Source organism: Rattus norvegicus, chromosome 9 (assembly GCF_021556685.1).
Source record: "Rattus norvegicus strain SHRSP/BbbUtx chromosome 9, alternate assembly SHRSP_T2T, whole genome shotgun sequence".
NCBI lineage: Eukaryota > Metazoa > Chordata > Mammalia > Rodentia > Muridae > Rattus > Rattus norvegicus.
In genome coordinates, this window is record NC_141542.1 from 5,240,007 (window position 1) to 5,258,355 (window position 18,349).

Here is an 18,349-nt window from a genome sequence, read left to right on the forward strand (position 1 = left end):
ATAAAGTCGTTGTTTTTGATAGCTGAGTAATATTCCATTGTGTAGATGTACCACATTTTCTGTATCCATTCCTCTGTTGAAGGGCATCTGGGTTCTTTCCAGCTTCTGGCTATTATAAATAAGGCTGCGATGAACATAGTGGAGCACGTGTCTTTTTTATATGTTGGGGCATCTTTTGAGTATATGCCCAAGAGAGGTATAGCTGGATCCTCAGGCAGTTCAATGTCCAATTTTCTGGGGATCCTCCAGACTGATTTCCAGAATGGTTGTACCAGTTTGCAATCCTACCAACAATGGAGGAGTGTTCCTCTTTCTCCACATCCTCGCCAGCATCTGTTGTCCCCTCAGTTTTTGATCTTAGCCATTCTCACTGGTGTGAGGTGAAATCTCAGGGTTGTTTTGATTTGCATTTCCCTTATGACTAAAGATGTTGAACATTTCTTTAGGTGTTTCTCAGCCATTCGGCATTCCTCAGCTGTGAATTCTTTGTTTAGCTCTGAACCCCATTTTTTTTTAAACTTTTTTTTTTGGTTCTTTTTTTTTTTTTTCGGAGCTGGGGACCGAACCCAGGGCCTTGCGCTTCCTAGGCAAGCGCTCTACCACTGAGCTAAATCCCCAACCCCTTGAACCCCATTTTTTAATAGGGTTATTTGTTTCCCTGCGGTCTAACTTCTTGAGTTCTTTGTATATTTTGGATATAAGGCCTCTATCTGTTGTAGGATGGGCAAAGATCTTTTTCCAATCTGTTGGTTGCCGTTTTGTCTGTTAGGTTACACAGTGTCCTTTGCCTTACAGAAGCTTTGCAGTTTTATGAGATCCCATTTGTCGATTCTTTTTTTTTTTTTTTTTTTTTTGGTTGTCTCTAGTTAGAAATTTATTTAGATCAAAATTCCACAGAATGGTAGAATTTCATTTAATAAACATGAGAATGTGAATAAAAATTAAAAGTTTGATATATAAACATGAAGTCTATTACTAAAATACTGTAATCCTTAACACAAAAGAATATCATAATTCATACTTGGCCCCTTCTTGCTCACATCTCACTGTGTTCTGTTACAGAATCACAGCTCAACTGAGCCTCTCAGTTTTTTAACTCTCACTCTTAGACACTAAAATCTACAATGATTTCTTCAATTATTCACAGTTTTACAATAAACAATAATATTCAGTCAGTCCTTGTGAATTCTTAAATTTTAAGATGTGACTAAGTGGTTTTTTTTTTGTATTTTCTTGACAGTTTTTATTTAAGGAAACCCTACAATGGGGGAAGGGTCCTGATGGTCTTAAGTTCTCTCTCTTTTTTTTTTTTTAATTAACTTGAGTATTTCTTATATACATTTCGAGTGTTATTCCCTTTCCCGGTTTCCGGGCAAACATCCCCCTCCCCTCTCCCCTTCCTTATGGGTGTTCCCCTCCCAACCCTCCCCCCATTGCCGCCCTCCCCCCATAGACTAGTTCACTGGGGGTTCAGTCTTAGCAGGACCCAGGGCTTCCCCTTCCACTGGTGCTCTTACTAGGATATTCATTGCTACCCATGGGGTCAGAGTCCAGGGTCAGTCCATGTATAGTCTTTAGGTAGTGGCTTAGTCCCTGGAAGCTCTGGTTGCTTGGCATTGTTGTACTTTTGGGGTCTCGAGCCCCTTCAAGCTCTTCCCATTCTTTCTCTGATTCCTTCAATAGGGGACCTATTCTCAGTTCAGTGGTTTGCTGCTGGCATTCGCCTCTGTATTTGCTGTATTCTGGCTGTGTCTCTCAGGAGCGATCTACATCCGGCTCCTGTCGGTCTGCACTTCTTTCCTTCATCCATCTTGTCTAATTGGGTGGCTGTATATGTATGGGCCACAGGTGGGGCAGGCTCTGAATGGGTGTTCCTTCAGTCTCTGTTTTAATCTTTGCCTCTCCCTTCCCTGCCAAGGGTATTCTTTTCCCTCATTTAAAGAAGGAGTGAAGCATTCACATTTTGATCATCCGTCTTGAGTTTCGTTTGTTCTAGGGATCTAGGGTAATTCAAGCATTTGGGCTAATAGCCACGCCACTTAACAATGAGTGCATACCATGTATGTCTTTCTGTGATTGGGTTAGCTCACTCAGGATGATATTTTCCAGTTCCAACCATTTGCCTACGAATTTCATAAACTCATTGTTTTTGATAGCTGAGTAATATTCCATTATGTAGATGTACCACATTTTCTGTATCCATTCCTCTGTTGAAGGGCATCTGGGTTCTTTCCATTTTCTGGCTATTATAAATAAGGCTGCCATGAACATAGTGGAGCACGTGTCTTTTTTATATGTTGGGGCATCTTTTGGGTATATGCCCAAGAGAGGTATAGCTGGATCCTCAGGCAGTTCAATGTCCAATTTTCTGAGGATTCTCCAGACTGATTTCCAGAATGGTTGTACCAGTTTGCAATCCCACCAACAATGGAGGAGTGTTCCTCTTCCTCCACATCCTCGCCAGCATCTGTTGTCCCCTGAGTTTTTGATCTTAGCCATTCTCACTGGTGTGAGGTGAAATCTCAGGGTTGTTTTGATTTGCATTTCCCTTATGACTAAAGATGTTGAACATTTCTTTAGGTGTTTCTCAGCCATTCAGCATTCCTCAGCTGTGAATTATTTGTTTAGCTCTGAACCCCATTTTTTAATAGGGTTATTTGTTTCCCTGTGGTCTAACTTCTTGAGTTCTTTGTAAATTTTGGATATAAGGCCTCTATCTGTTGTAGGATTGGTAAAGATCTTTTCCCAATCTGTTGGTTGCCATTTTGTCCTAACCACAGTGTCCTTTGCCTTACAGAAGCTTTGCAGTTTTATGAGATCCCATTTGTCGATTCTTGATCTTAGAGCATAAGCCATTGGTGTTTTGTTCAGGAAATTTTTTCCAGTGCCTATGTGTTCCAGATGCTTCCCTAGTTTTTCTTCTATTAGTTTGAGTGTGTCTGGTTTGATGTGGAGGTCCTTGATCCACTTGGACTTAAGCTTTGTACAGGGTGATAAGCATGGATCGATCTGCATTCTTCTACATGTTGACCTCCAGTTGAACCAGCACCATTTGCTGAATATGCTATCTTTTTTCCATTGGATGGTTTTGGCTCCTATGTCAAAAATCAAGTGACCATAGGTGTGTGGGTTCATTTCTGGGTCTTCAATTCTATTCCATTGGTCTATCTGTCTGTCTCTGTACCAATACCATGCAGTTTTTATCACTATTGCTCTGTAATACTGCTTGAGTTCAGGGATAGTGATTCCCCCTGAAGTCCTTTTATTGTTGAGGATAGCTTTAGCTATCCTGGGTTTTTTGTTATTCCAGATGAATTTGCAAATTGTTCTGTCTAACTCTTTGAAGAATTGGATTGGTATTTTGATGGGGATTGCATTGAATCTGTAGATTGCTTTTGGTAAAATGGCCATTTTTACTATATTAATCCTGCCAATCCATGAGCATGGGAGATCTTTCCATCTTCTGAGGTCTTCTTCTATTTCTTTCCTCAGTGTCTTGAAGTTCTTATTGTACAGATCTTTTACTTGCTTGGTTAAAGTCACACCGAGGTACTTTATATTATTTGGGTCTATTATGAAGGGTGTCGTTTCCCTAATTTCTTTCTCGGCTTGTTTCTCTTTTGTGTAGAGGAAGGCTACTGATTTATTTGAGTTAATTTTATACCCAGCCACTTTGCTGAAGTTGTCTATCAGCTTTAGTAGTTCTCTGGTGGAACTTTTGGGATCAGTTAAATACACTATCATATCATCTGCAAACAGTGATATTTTGACCTCTTCTTTTCCAATCTGTATCCACTTGATCTCCTTTTGTTGTCTGATTGCTCTGGCTAGAACTTCAAGAACTATATTGAATAAGTAGGGAGAGAGTGGGCAGCCTTGTCTAGTCCCTGATTTTAGTGGGATTGCTTCAAGTTTCTCTCCATTTAGTTTAATGTTAGCAACTGGTTTGCTGTATATGGCTTTTACTATGTTTAGTTATGGGCCTTGAGTTCCTATTCTTTCCAGGACTTTTATCATGAAGGGGTGTTGGATTTTGTCAAATGCTTTCTCAGCATCTAATGAAATGATCATGTGGTTCTGTTCTTTCAGTTTGTTTATATAATGGATCACGTTGATGGTTTTCCGTATATTAAACCATCCCTGCATGCCTGGGATGAAGCCTACTTGATCATGGTGGATGATTGTTTTGATGTACTCTTGAATTCGGTTTGCCAGAATTTTATTGAGTATTTTTGCGTCGATATTCATAAGGGAAATTGGTCTGAAGTTCTCTTTCTTTGTTGGGTCTTTATGTGGTTTAGGTATAAGAGTAATTGTGGCTTCGTAGAAGGAATTCGGTAGGGCTCCATCTGTTTCAATTTTGTGGAATAGTTTGGATAATATTGGTATGAGGTCTCCTATGAAGGTTTGATAGAATTCTGTTTGTTAATCTATGTCTTTTTATTGGGGAGTTGAGGCCATTGATGTTGAGAGATATTAAGGAATAGTGATTATTGCTTCCTGTTATATTCATATTTGGATGTGAGGTTATGTTTGTGTGCTTTTCTTCTCTTTGTTTTGTTGCCAAGACGATTAGTTTCTTGCTTCTTCTAGGGTATAGCTTGCCTCCTTATGTTGGGCTTTACCATTTATTATCCTTTGTAGTGCTGGATTTGTGGAAAGATATTGTGTAAATTTGGTTTTGTCATGGAATATCTTGGTTTCTCCATCTATGTTAATTGAGAGTTTTGCAGGATACAGTAACCTGGGCTGGCATTTGTGTTTGCTTAGGGTCTGTATGACATCAGTCCAGGATCTTCTGGCCTCCATAGTTTCTGGCGAAAAGTCTGGTGTGATTCTGATAGGTCTGCCTTTATATGTTACTTGACCTTTTTCCCTTACTGCTTTTAATATTCTTTCTTTATTTTGTGCATTTGGTGTTTTGACTATTATGTGATGGGAGGTGTTTCTTTTCTGGTCCAATCTATTTGGAGTTCTGTAGGCTTCTTGTATGCCTATGGGTATCTCTTTCTTTAGGTTAGGGAAGTTTTCTTCTATGATTTTGTTGAAGATATTTACTGGTCCTTTGTGCTGGGAGTCTTCACTCTCTTCTATATCTATTATCCTTACATTTGATCTTCTCAGTGAGTCCTGGATTTCCTGTATGTTTTGGACCAGTAGCTTTTTCCGCTTTACATTATCTTTGACAGTTGAGTCCATGATTTCTATGGAATCTTCTTCTCCTGAGATTCTCTCTTCCATCTCTTGTATTCTGTTGGTGAAGCTTGTATCTACGGCTCCTTGTCTCTTCTTTTGGTTTTCTATATCCAGGGTTGTTTCCATGTGTTCTTTCTTGATTGCTTCTATTTCCATTTTTAATTACTTCAACTGTTTGATTGTGTTTTCCTGGAATTCTTTCTGGGATTTTTGTGTCTCCTCTCTATGGGCTTCTACTTGTTTATTTATGTTTTCCTGGAATTCTTTCAGGGATTTTTGTGATTCCTCTCTGTAGACTTCTACTTGTTTATTTATGTTTTCCTGTGTTTCTCTAAGGGAGTTCTTCACGTCTTTCTTGAAGTCCTCCAGCATCATGATCGAATATAATTTTGAAACTAGATCTTGCTTTTCTGGTGTGTTTGGATATTTCATGTTTGTTTTGATGGGAGAATTGGGCTCCAATGGTGCCATGTAGTCTTGGTTTCTGTTGCTTGGGTTCCTGCGCTTGCCTCTCGCCATCAGATTATCTCTAGTGTTACTTTGTTCTGCTATTTCTGACAGTGGCTAGACTGTCCTATAAGCCTGTGTGTCAGGAGTGCTGTAGACCTGTTTTCCTGTTTTCTTTCAGCCTGTTATGGGGACAGAGTGTTCTGCTTTCGGGCGTGTAGTTTTTCCTCTCTACAGGTCTTCAGCTGTTCCTGTGGGCCTGTGTCTTGAGTTCACCAGGCAGGTCACTTGTAGCAGAAAATTTGGTCTTACCTGTGGTCCCAAGGCTCAAGTTTGCTCACGGGGTGCTGCCCAGGAGCTCTCTGTGGCGGCAGCAACCAGGAAGATCTGCGCTGCCTTTCAGGGAGCTTCGGTGCACCAGGGTTCCAGATGGCGTTTGGTGTTTTCCTCTGTCATCCCAAGGCTCAAGTTTGCTCGTGGGGTGCTGCCCACGAGCTCTCTGTGGCAGCAGCAACCAGGAAGATCTGCGCCGCCGTTTCCAGGAGCTTCAGTGAACCAGGGTTCCAGATGGCGTTTGGTGTTTTCCTCTAGAATCAGTAATGTGTGCAGAGTGCAGTCTCTTCTGGTTTCCCAGGCATGTCTGCCTCTCTGAAGGTTTAGCTCTCCCTCCCACGGGATTTGGGTGCAGAGCACTCTTTATCCGGTCTCGAATAGTACCCTTCTTACAAGCGCATCCTATTGGGAACCTACAGAATTCTCCATGATACTGAGATTCGGTTCGTGAAAATGATGCTATATCTTGAAAAGTACACTTATACAAGCATGTCCTATTGTGAACTGACTAAATTCGTCTAGAAATTTTGATTCCTTTTGTGAAAATTTTTCTATATCCCGAAAAGTCCACTTCTTACTATCGTGGCCTACTTGGAACTAATTGATTTCGAAAAATAACTGAGATTCGAATCGCAAAAATTTTGATAAATCTTTAAAAGTACACTTATTACTACAGCCTGCTAATGGGTACTACCTGAATTCACCAATTCTGTTCTTTAAATTTTTGCTGTATCTTGAATAGTACCCTTATTTCAAGCGCACCCTATTGGGAACCTACTGAATTTACCATGATTCTTAGATTCGGTTCGTGGAAATGATGCTATATCTGGAAAAGTACACTTATACAAGCATGTCCCACTTGGACCTCACTGAATTCGCCTACAAATTTTGATTCCAATTGTGAAAATTTTTCTATATCCCGAAAAAACCACTTTTTACTATCACGGCCTATTGTGAACTAACTGAATTCACCAAGCAAATGAGATTCGGCTAGTGAAAATTTGATCAATCTTTAAAAGCACACTTCTTACTAGAGCCTGCTAATGGGAACTACCTGAATGCACAAAGAAACTGTGTTTCAGTTCGTTAAAATGTTGCTGTATCTTGAATGGTACCATTATTACATGCACATCCTATTTGGAACCTACTGAATTCACCATGATACTTAGATTCGGTTCGTGAAAATGATGCTATATCTTGAAAAGTACACTTATACAAGCATGTCCTATTGGGAACTCACTGAATACGCCTAGAAATTTTTATTCCAATTGTGAAAATTTTTCTATATTCCGAAAAGACCACTTTTTACTATCGCGCCCTATTGGGACCTAACTGAATTCACCAAGCAAATGAGATTTGGCTAGTGAAAATTTGATAAATCTTTAAAAGTACACTTCTTGACACAGTCTCTCCTTCCTGCCTGTAGATCAAGACGTAGAAGTCTCTGCCTGCATGGGACCATTTTTTTCCACCATGACAATAATGGACTGAACCTCTGAAAACTGATGTGAGCTCTAACTGCTGCCCCGGCCACCTACTGCCTGTTGCACTGCTCTGCCATCTGCTGCTCTAACCCTCTTAAATCATAAGCCCCAAATAAAAACTTTCCTTCTATAAGTTGCCTTGGTCCCACTGTCTTCACAGCAACAGAAAAGTAACTAAGATAGATGTTGATTCATGAAAGCACCTAAGTCAGCGCTACCTCTCAGAAATTAGCTCTATTAGAAAGGGCCTGAAGCCTCAACAGATACAAGAAGACTGAAATAATCCCATGCATCCTATCAGATCACCATGGACTAAGGCTGGTCTTCAATAACAACAAAGTCAACAGAGCCCACAAACACATGGAAACTGAACAACGCTCTACTCAATGATAACTTGGTCAAGGAAGAAATAAAGAAATTAAAGACTTTTTTAGAATTTAATGAAAATGAAAGCACAACATACAAAAACTTATGGGACACAATGGAAGCAGCGCTAAGAGAAAAACTATTAGTGCTTCCAAAAAGAAACTAGAAAGAGCATACACTAGCAGCTTGACAGCACACTTGAAAGCTACAAAACAAAAAGAAGCAAAGATACACAAGAGGAGTAGAAGGAAGGAAGTAACCAAACTCGGGGCTGAAATCAACCAAGTAGAAACAAAAAGAACTATACAAAGAATCAACAAAACTAGAAGCTGGTTCTTTGAGAAAATCAACAAGATAGATAAACCCTTAGCCAGACTAACCAGGGGGCACAGAGACAGTATCCAAATTAACAAAAACAGAAATGAAAAGAGAGACATAACAACGGAAACTGATGATATTCAAAAAATTATCATATCCTACTAAAAAGCCTATACATAACCAAACTGGAAAATCTAGAGAAAATGAACAATTTTTAAGAATTAATTCTAATTCTTTACATTAAGAATTTAATGTAAAGTTAAATCAGGGTCAGATAAGTCATCTAAACAGCCCCATAACCCCTAAAGAAATAGAAGCAGTCATTAACAGTCTCCAACCAAAAAAAATCCTAGGACCAGATGGGTTTAGTTCAGAAATCTATCACACCTACAAAGAAGACCTAATACCAATACTCTTCAAACTACTCCACAAAATAGAAACAGAAGAAACACTACCCAATTCATTCTATGAAGCCACAATTACACTTTTAACTAAACCACACAAAAAGTCAACAAAGAAAGAGAGCTTCAGACCAATTTCTCTCATGAATATCAATGCAATAATAGGCAATAAATCCTCACAAACCAAATCCAAGAACACATCAAAACAATCATCCATCGGGGTTGGGGATTTGGCTCAGTGGTAGAGCGCATGCCTAGGAAGCACAAGGCCCTGGGTTCGATCCCCAGCTCCGGAAAAAAAAAAAAAGAAAAAAAAACGATCATCCATCATAGTCAAGTAGGCTTCATCCCAGGGATGCTGGATGATTCAATATACAGAAATATATCAACATTATCCACTATGTAAACAAACTCAAAAGGAAAAAGCCACATGATCATCTCATTAGACAAAATTCAACACCCCTTCATGTTAAAAGTCTTGGAAAGATCAGGAATTCAAGGCCCATACCTAAACATAGTAAAAGCCATATACAGGAAACCAGTAGCCAACATCAAACTAAGTGGAAAGAAACTTGAAGCATTTCCACTAAAATCAGGGACTAGACAAGACTCTCTCCCTACTTATTCAATATAATGCTCAAAGTCCTAGCCAGAGCAATTAGACAGCAAAAGGAGGTCAAAGAGATACAAATTGGAAAGGAAGAAGTCAAAATATCACTATTTGCAGAAGATATGGTAGTATACTTAAGTGACTCCAAAAATTCCAACAGAGAACTCCTAAACCTGATAAACAACTTCAGCAAAGTAGTTGGATAAAAAAAAAAATTAACTCAAACAAATCAGTAGCCTTCCTCTACTAAAAGAATAAATGGGCTGAGAATGAAATTATGGAATTGTCACCCTTCACAATAGTCACAAATAATATAAAACACCTTGGTGTGACTCTAACCAAGCAAGTAAACGATCTTTATGACAAGAACTTCAAGTCTCTGAAGAAAGAAATTGAAGAAGACCTCAGAAGACGGAAAGATCTCCCAAGCTCATGGATTGGCAGGACTAATATAGTAAAAATGGCCATTTTACCAAAAACAATCTACAGATTCAATGAAATCCCCATCAAAATTCCAACTTAGAAAGAGCAATTTGCAAATTCATTTGGATTAAAAATCCAAGATGGTGAAAATTAATCTCAACAATAAAAGAACTTCTGTGGGAAATCACCATTCCTAACCTCAAACTGTATTACAAAGCAATAGTGATAAAAACTGCATGGTATTGGTACAGGGACAGGTAAGTACATCAGTAGAATAGATTTGAAGACCCAGAAATGAACCCATACACCTCTGGTCACTTGATTTTTGACAAAGGAGCTAAAACCATCCAGTGGAAAAAAGAAAGCATTTTCCACAAATGGGGCTGGTTCAACTGGAGGTCAACATGTAGAAGAATACAAATTGATCCATTCTTATCACCCTGTACAAAGCTCAGGTCCAAGTGGATCAAGGATCTCCATGTAAAACCAAATACACTGAAACTAACAGAAGAGAAAGTGGGGAAGAGCCTCAAACACATGGGCACTGGGGGAAATTTCCTGAACAGAACACCAATGACTTATGCTTCAAGAATAGACAAATGGGAGTTCATAAAACTGCAAAGCTTCTATAAGGCAAAGGACACTGTCAACAGGACAAGATCTTTACCAGTCCTACATCTGATAGAGTGCTAATATCTAATATATAAAAAGAACTCAAGAAGTTAGACTCCAGAGAGCCAAATAACCCTATTAAAAGTGGGATACAGAGCTAAATACAGAATTCCCAGCAGAGGAATAGCGAATGGCTGAGAAGCACCCAAAGAAATATTCAACATCCTTAGTCATCAAGGAAATGCAAATCAAAACAACCCTGAGATTCCACCTCACACCAGTCAGAATGGCTAAGATCAAAAACTCAGCTGACAGCAGATGCTGGTGAGGATGTGGAGAAAGAGGAACACTCCTCCATTGTTGGTGGGATTGCAGACTGGTACAACCATTCTGGAAATCAGTCTGGAGGTTCCTCAGAAAATTGGACATAGTACTACCTGAGGACCCAACTATACCACTCCTGGGCATATACCTAAAAGATGCACCAACATATAACAAAGACACGTGCTCCACTATGTTCATAGCAGCCTTGTTTATAATAGCCAGAAGCTGGAAAGAACCCAGATGCCCTTCAACAGAGGAATGGATACAGAAAATGTGGTACATCTACACAATGGAATATTACTCAGCTATCAAAACAATGACTTCATGAAATTCTTACGCAAATGGATGGAACTAGAAAATACCATCCTGAGTGAAGTAACCCAATTACAAAAGAACACACATGGTATGCAGTCACTGATAAGTAGATATGAGTCCAAAAGCTCGGAATACCCAAGATACAATTTACAGACCACATGAAGACCACATAAGGAAGACCAAAGTGTGGGTGTTTTAGTCCTTCTTAAAAGGGGGAACAACATACAAGAGAAAATGCAGAGACAAAGTGTGGACCAGAGACTGAAGGAAAGGTCATCCAGAGACTGCCCCACCTGGGATCCAGCCCATATCTAGCCACCAAATCTAGACACTATTGAGGATACCAAGAATGTCATCCTGACAGGAGTCCGATATAGCTGTCTCCTGAAAGCCTCTGCCAGAGCCTGACAAATACAGAGGTGGATGCTAGCAGGCAACCATTGGACTGAGAACAGGGTCCCCATTGGAGGAGTTAGCGAAAGGACTGAAGTAGCTGAAGGGGTTTGCAACCCCATAGGAAGAACAACAATATCAACCAACCAGACACCCAAGAGCTCCCAGAGACTAAATCACCAACCAAAGCACACGTGGAGGGACCATATGTAGCAGAGGATTCTGTTTTCGGGCATCAATGGGAGGAGAAGCCCTTGGTCCTGTGAAGGCTCAATACCCCAGTATAGGAGAAGGTCAGGGAGGGGAGGCTTGAGGGAGGGGGTGGGTGTATAGGGAAGGACCCTCACAGATGCAGGGGGAGAGGAATGGAATGGGGGGGGGGTCGGAGGGAAACCAGAAAAGGGGATAACATTTGAAATGTAAATAAAGAAAATATCCAAAAGGGGAAAAAAAAAAGTACACTTCTTACTTGAGCCTGCTAATGGGAACTACCTGAATACACAAAGAAACTGTTTTTCAGTTCGTTAAAATGTTGCTGTATCTTGAATGGTACCATTATTACATGCACATCCTATTGGGAATGTACTGAATTCACTGTGATACATAGATTCGGTTCGTGAAAAAGTTGCTATATCTTGAAAAGTACACTTATATAAGCATGTCATTGGAAACTCACTGAATTCGCCTAGAAATTTTAATTCCATTTGTAAAAATTTTTCTATATCCCGAAAAGACCACTTTTTACTATCGTGGCCTATTGGGATCTAACTGAATTCACCAAGCAAATGAGATTCGGCTAGTGAAAATTTGATAAATCTTTAAAAGTACACTTCTTACTAGAGCCTGCTAATGGGAACTACCTGAATTCACCAAGAAACTGTTTCAGTTCGTTAAAATTTTGCTGTATCTAAATAGTACCCTAATTACAAGCGCATCCTATTGGGAATCTACTGAATTCACCATGAAACTTACATTCGGTTCGTGAAAAAGTTGCTATATCTTGAAAAGTACACTTAAACAAGCATTTCCTATTGGGAACTCACTGACTTCGCCTAGAAATTTTGATTCCATTTGAGAAAATTTTTCTATATCCTGAAAAGTCCACTTATTAGTATTGCAGCCTATTGGGAACTAACTGAATTCACCAAGTAACTTAGATTCAGCTCGCGAAATTTTCATAAATCTTTAAAAGTACACTTATTACTACAGCCTGTTAATGGGAACTATCTGAATGCACAAAGAAACTGTGTTTCTGTTTGTTAAAATTTTGCTGTATCTTGAATAATACACTTATCTTCAAAGTCAATTTCCTACAATTTTTTCCCACTTGGAACGAACAGAATTCGCCAAAGAATGTGCGATTCAGACTGGGAAACGTACGTTTTGTCTATATAGGAAACTATGGTTTTTACTGTCTAGAACCACTTACAACTAAGCTTATCCCTCCAGTAACAGCAATTGACTTTGTGAATCACTAGCTGTGTGTTTATCTTCAAAGTCAACCTCCTACAAGCTTTTCCCACTTGGAACGAACAGAATTCGCCAAAGAATGTGAGATTCAGACTGGAAAACGCATGTTTTGTCTATATAGAAAAGTGTGCTTTTTACCGTCAACAACCACTTAAAACTAAGCTTATTCACCAAGTAACAGCAATTCACTTTGCGAAACACTAGCTGTGTGTTTATCTTCAAAGTCAACTTCCTACAAGCTTTTCCCGCTTGGAACGAACAGAATTTCCAAAAGAATGTGCGATTCAGACTGGGAAACACACATTTTGTCTATATAGAAAAGTATGCTTTTTACCATCTAGAACCACTTAAAACTAAGCTTATTTGCTTAGAAACTGCAGCTCCATTCCTGAAAACTTGCCCTGCCTATATCATGAAAACTATGCTTCCTACAAGTGAATCCGCTTGGAATGAGAGAATTCACTTAGAAACTGCAGCTCCATTCACAAAAATGTTCCTTGCCTATATCTTAAAAACTACACTTGCTACAAGTGTGGCCCGCTTGGAGAGATGAAAATTCGCTTAGAAACTGCAGGTCCATTCGCCAAATCTTGCCCTGCCTATTTCTTTAAAACTACGCCTGCTACAAGTGATTCCCACTTGGAACGAATAAAATTCGCCACGAAACTGTGATTCCATTTGCCAAATGCTTGCTTTGCTTATATCTTGAAAACTATGCCTGCTACAAGTGAGTCCCGCTTGGAATGAAGAGAATTCACTTAGAAACTGCAGCTCCATTCGTGATAACTTGCCCTGCCTATATTTTTCTAGGGTGTAGCTTGTTTCCTTATGTTGGGCTTTACCATTTATTTTCCTTTGTAGGGCTGGAATTGTAGAAAGATATTGTGTAAATTTGGTTTTTGTCATGAAATATCTTGGCTTCTCCATCTATGTTTATTGAGAGTGTTTTAGGATACAGTAACCTGGGCTGGCATTTGTGCTCTCTTAGGGTCTGTATGACATCTTTCCAGGATCTTCTGGCTTGTCTCCTTGGCTTCATTCCATGGTAATATTTCCTACTTGTTTAGAAATGTGGTACAAAACAAGAGTCCATTGAGTATGACCAAGGAAGAGCACAGCAAATCATTGGTTCAATAATAGTTGATAAGTGGGCAGCACACATTGCAAGGAAATTCTAGGTTATATAATGATTGTCATCCTTATAGATATATGGCACTGATTGCTAAATATTCTTCACTTAACTCAGTATGGTAAGCATTCTCTTATTACTACAAATTTCAACTTTTTTAATGTTTCAGACTATAGTCAATTAAGGCTAATTGCAGATGTGGAAAGAAGAAAAATTAAGTAGTCAAAAATGAAGGAATTAAATATTTATATTTAATTTACATTATACTATGAAAATGAATTTACCTTGTCAGAGAGGAGTGAAAATGTATGACTTGGAAAAGTCAAAGGACTTGCACTGATAATCCTAAAGAGAAATAATAAGACATAATATGGTGAATTTTAAAACGGTCCTTAGGTTTCTGAGAAACCAAATGAAGACCCAGAACTATGTTCAATTCTATGGTTAAAAAAAATTTACTTAAGTCTAATCAAAGGGCAGTTGTTTACAACTGAGCTGTTAGTGTCACTTATTGCACCTATTCTGATATCTTGGCCATACTGGCTATTGTCATATTTCTTTTTTTTTTTTTTTTTTATTAACTTGAGTATTTCTTATATACATTTCGAGTGTTATTCCCTTTCCCGGTTTCCGGGCAAACATCCCCCTCCCCCCTCCCCTTCCTTATGGGTGTTCCCCTCCCAACCCTCCCCCCATTGCCGCCCTCCCCCCATACACTAGTTCACTGGGGGTTCAGTCTTAGCAGGACCCAGGGCTTCCCCTTCCACTGGTGCTCTTACTAGGATATTCATTGCTACCTATGGGGTCAGAGTCCAGGGTCAGTCCATGTATAGTCTTTAGGTAGTGGCTTAGTCCCTGGAAGCTCTGGTTGCTTGGCATTGTTGTACTTTTGGGGTCTCGAGCCCCTTCAAGCTCTTCCAGTTCTTTCTCTGATTCCTTCAATAGGGGACCTATTCTCAGTTCAGTGGTTTGCTGCTGGCATTCGCCTCTATATTTGCTGTATTCTGGCTGTGTCTCTCAGGAGCGATCTACATCCGGCTCCTGTCGGTCTGCACTTCTTTGCTTCATCCATCTTGTCTAATTGGGTGGCTGTATATGTATGGGCCACATGTGGGGCAGGCTCTGAATGGGTGTTCGTTCAGTCTCTGTTTTAATCTTTGCCTCTCCCTTCCCTGCCAAGGGTATTCTTTTTCCTCATTTAAAGAAGGAGTGAAGCATTCACATTTTGATCATCCGTCTTGAGTTTCGTTTGTTCTAGGGATCTAGGGTAATTCAAGCATTTGGGCTAATAGCCACTTATCAATGAGTGCATACCATGTATGTCTTTCTGTGATTGGGTTAGCTCACTCAGGATGATATTTTCCAGTTCCAACCATTTGCCTACGAATTTCATAAACTCGTTGTTTTTGATAGCTGAGTAATATTCCATTGTGTAGATGTACCACATTTTCTGTATCCATTCCTCTGTTGAAGGGCATCTGGGTTCTTTCCATTTTCTGGCTATTATAAATAAGGCTGCGATGAACATAGTGGAGCACGTGTCTCTTTTATATGTTGAGGCATCTTTTGGGTATATGCCCAAGAGAAGTATAGCTGGATCCTCAGGCAGTTCAATGTCCAATTTTCTGAGGAACCTCCAGACTGATTTCCAGAATGGTTTTACCAGTCTGCAATCCCACCAACAATGGAGGAGTGTTCCTCTTTCTCCACATCCTCGCCAGCATCTGCTGTCACCTGAGTTTTTGATCTTAGCCAATCGCACTGGTGTGAGGTGAAATCTCAGGGTTGTTTTGATTTGCATTTCCCTTATGACTAAAGATGTTGAACATTTCTTTAGGTGTTTCTCAGCCATTCAGCATTCCTCAGCTGTGAATTCTTTGTTTAGCTCTGAACCCCATTTTTTAATAGGGTTATTTGTTTCCCTGCGGTCTAACTTCTTGAGTTCTTTGTATATTTTGGAAATAAGGCCTCTATCTGTTGTAGGATTGGTAAAGATCTTTTCCCAATCTGTTGGTTGCCGTTTTGTCCTAACCACAGTGTCCTTTGCCTTACAGAAGCTTTGCAGTTTTATGAGATCCCATTTGTCGATTCTTGATCTTAGAGCATAAGCCATTGGTGTTTTGTTCAGGAAATTTTTTCCAGTGCCCATGTGTTCCAGATGCTTCCCTAGTTTTTCTTCTATTAGTTTGAGTGTGAATGGTTTGATGTGGAGGTCCTTGATCCACTTGGACTTAAGCTTTGTACAGGGTGATAAGGATGGATCGATCTGCATTCTTCTACATGTTGCCCTTCAGTTGAACCAGCACCATTTGCTGAAAATGCTATCTTTTTTCCATTGGATGGTTTTGGCTCCTTTGTCAAAAATCAAGTGACCATAGGTGTGTGGGTTCATTTCTGGGTCTTCAATTCTATTCCATTGGTCTATCTGTCTGTCTCTGTACCAATACCATGCAGTTTTTATCACTATTGCTCTGTAATACTGCTTGAGTTCAGGGATAGTGATTCCCCCTGAAGTCCTTTTATTGTTGAGGATAGCTTTAGCTATCCTGGGTTTTTTGTTATTCCAGATGAATTTGCAAATTGTTCTGTCTAACTCTTTGAAGAATTGGATTGGCATTTTGATGGGGATTGCATTGAATCTGTAGATTGCTTTTGGTAAAATGGCCATTTTTACCATATTAATCCTGCCAATCCATGAGCATGGGAGATCTTTCCATCTTCTGAGGTCTTCTTCAATTTCTTTCCTCAGTGTCTTGAAGTTCTTATTGTACAGATCTTTTACTTGCTTGGTTAAAGTCACACCGAGGTACTTTATATTATTTGGGTCTATTATGAAGGGTGTCGTTTCCCTAATTTCTTTCTCGGCTTGTTTCTCTTTTGTATAGAGGAAGGCAACTGATTTATTTGAGTTAATTTTATACCCAGCCACTTTGCTGAAGTTGTTTATCAGCTTTAGTAGTTCTCTGGTGGAACTTTTGGGATCACTTAAATATACTATCATGTCATCTGCAAATAGTGATATTTTGACCTCTTCTTTTCCGATCTGTATCCCTTTGATCTCCTTTTGTTGTCTGATTGCTCTGGCTAGAACTTCAAGAACTATATTGAATAAGTAGGGAGAGAGTGGGCAGCCTTGTCTAGTCCCTGATTTTAGTGGGATTGCTTCAAGTTTCTCTCCATTTAGTTTAATGTTAGCAACTGGTTTGCTGTATATGGCTTTTACTATGTTTAGGTATGGGCCTTGAATTCCTATTCTTTCCAGGACTTTTATCATGAAGGGGTGTTGAATTTTGTCAAATGCTTTCTCAGCATCTAATGAAATGATCATGTGGTTCTGTTCTTTCAGTTTGTTTATATAATGGATCACGTTGATGGTTTTCCGTATATTAAACCATCCCTGCATGCCTGGGATGAAGCCTACTTGATCATGGTGGATGATTGTTTTGATGTGCTCTTGAATTCGGTTTGCCAGAATTTTATTGAGTATTTTTGCGTCGATATTCATAAGGGAAATTGGTCTGAAGTTCTCTTTCTTTGTTGTGTCTTTGTGTGGTTTAGGTATAAGAGTAATTGTGGCTTCATAGAAGGAATTCGGTAGGGCTCCATCTGTTTCAATTTTGTGGAATAGTTTGGATAATATTGGTATGAGGTCTTCTATGAAGGTTTTATAGAATTCTGCACTAAACCCGTCTGGACCTGGGCTCTTTTTGGTTGGGAGACCTTTAATGACTGCTTCTATTTCCTTAGGAGTTATGGGGTTGTTTAACTGGTTTATCTGTTCCTGATTTAACTTCGATACCTGGTATCTGTCTAGGAAATTGTCCATTTCCTGAAGATTTTCAAGTTTTGTTGAATATAGGTTTTTATAGTAAGATCTGATGATTTTTTGAATTTCCTCCGAATCTGTAGTTATGTCTCCCTTTTCATTTCTGATTTTGTTAATTTGGACACACTCTCTGTGTCCTCTCGTTAGTCTGGCTAAGGGTTTATCTATCTTGTTGATTTTCTCAAAGAACCAACTTTTGGTTCTGTTGATTCTTTCTATGGTCCTTTTTGTTTCTACTTGGTTGATTTCAGCTCTGAGTTTGATTATTTCCTGCCTTCTACTCCTCCTGGGTGTATTTGCTTCTTTTTGTTCTAGAGCTTTTAGGTGTGCTGTCAAGCTGCTGACATATGCTCTTTCCTGTTTCTTTCTGCAGGCACTCAGCGCTATGAGTTTTCCTCTTAGCACAGCTTTCATTGTGTCCCATAAGTTTGAGTATGTTGTATCTTCATTTTCATTAAATTCTAAAAAGTTTTTAATTTCTTTCTTTATTTCTTCCTTGACCAGGTTATCATTGAGTAGAGCATTGTTCAATTTCCACGTATATGTGGGCATTCTTCCCTTATTGTTATTGAAGACCAGTTTTAGGCCGTGGTGGTCCGATAGCACGCATGGGATTATTTCTATCTTTCTGTACCTGTTGAGGCCCGTTTTTTGACCAATTATATGGTCAATTTTGGAGAAAGTACCATGAGGAGCTGAGAA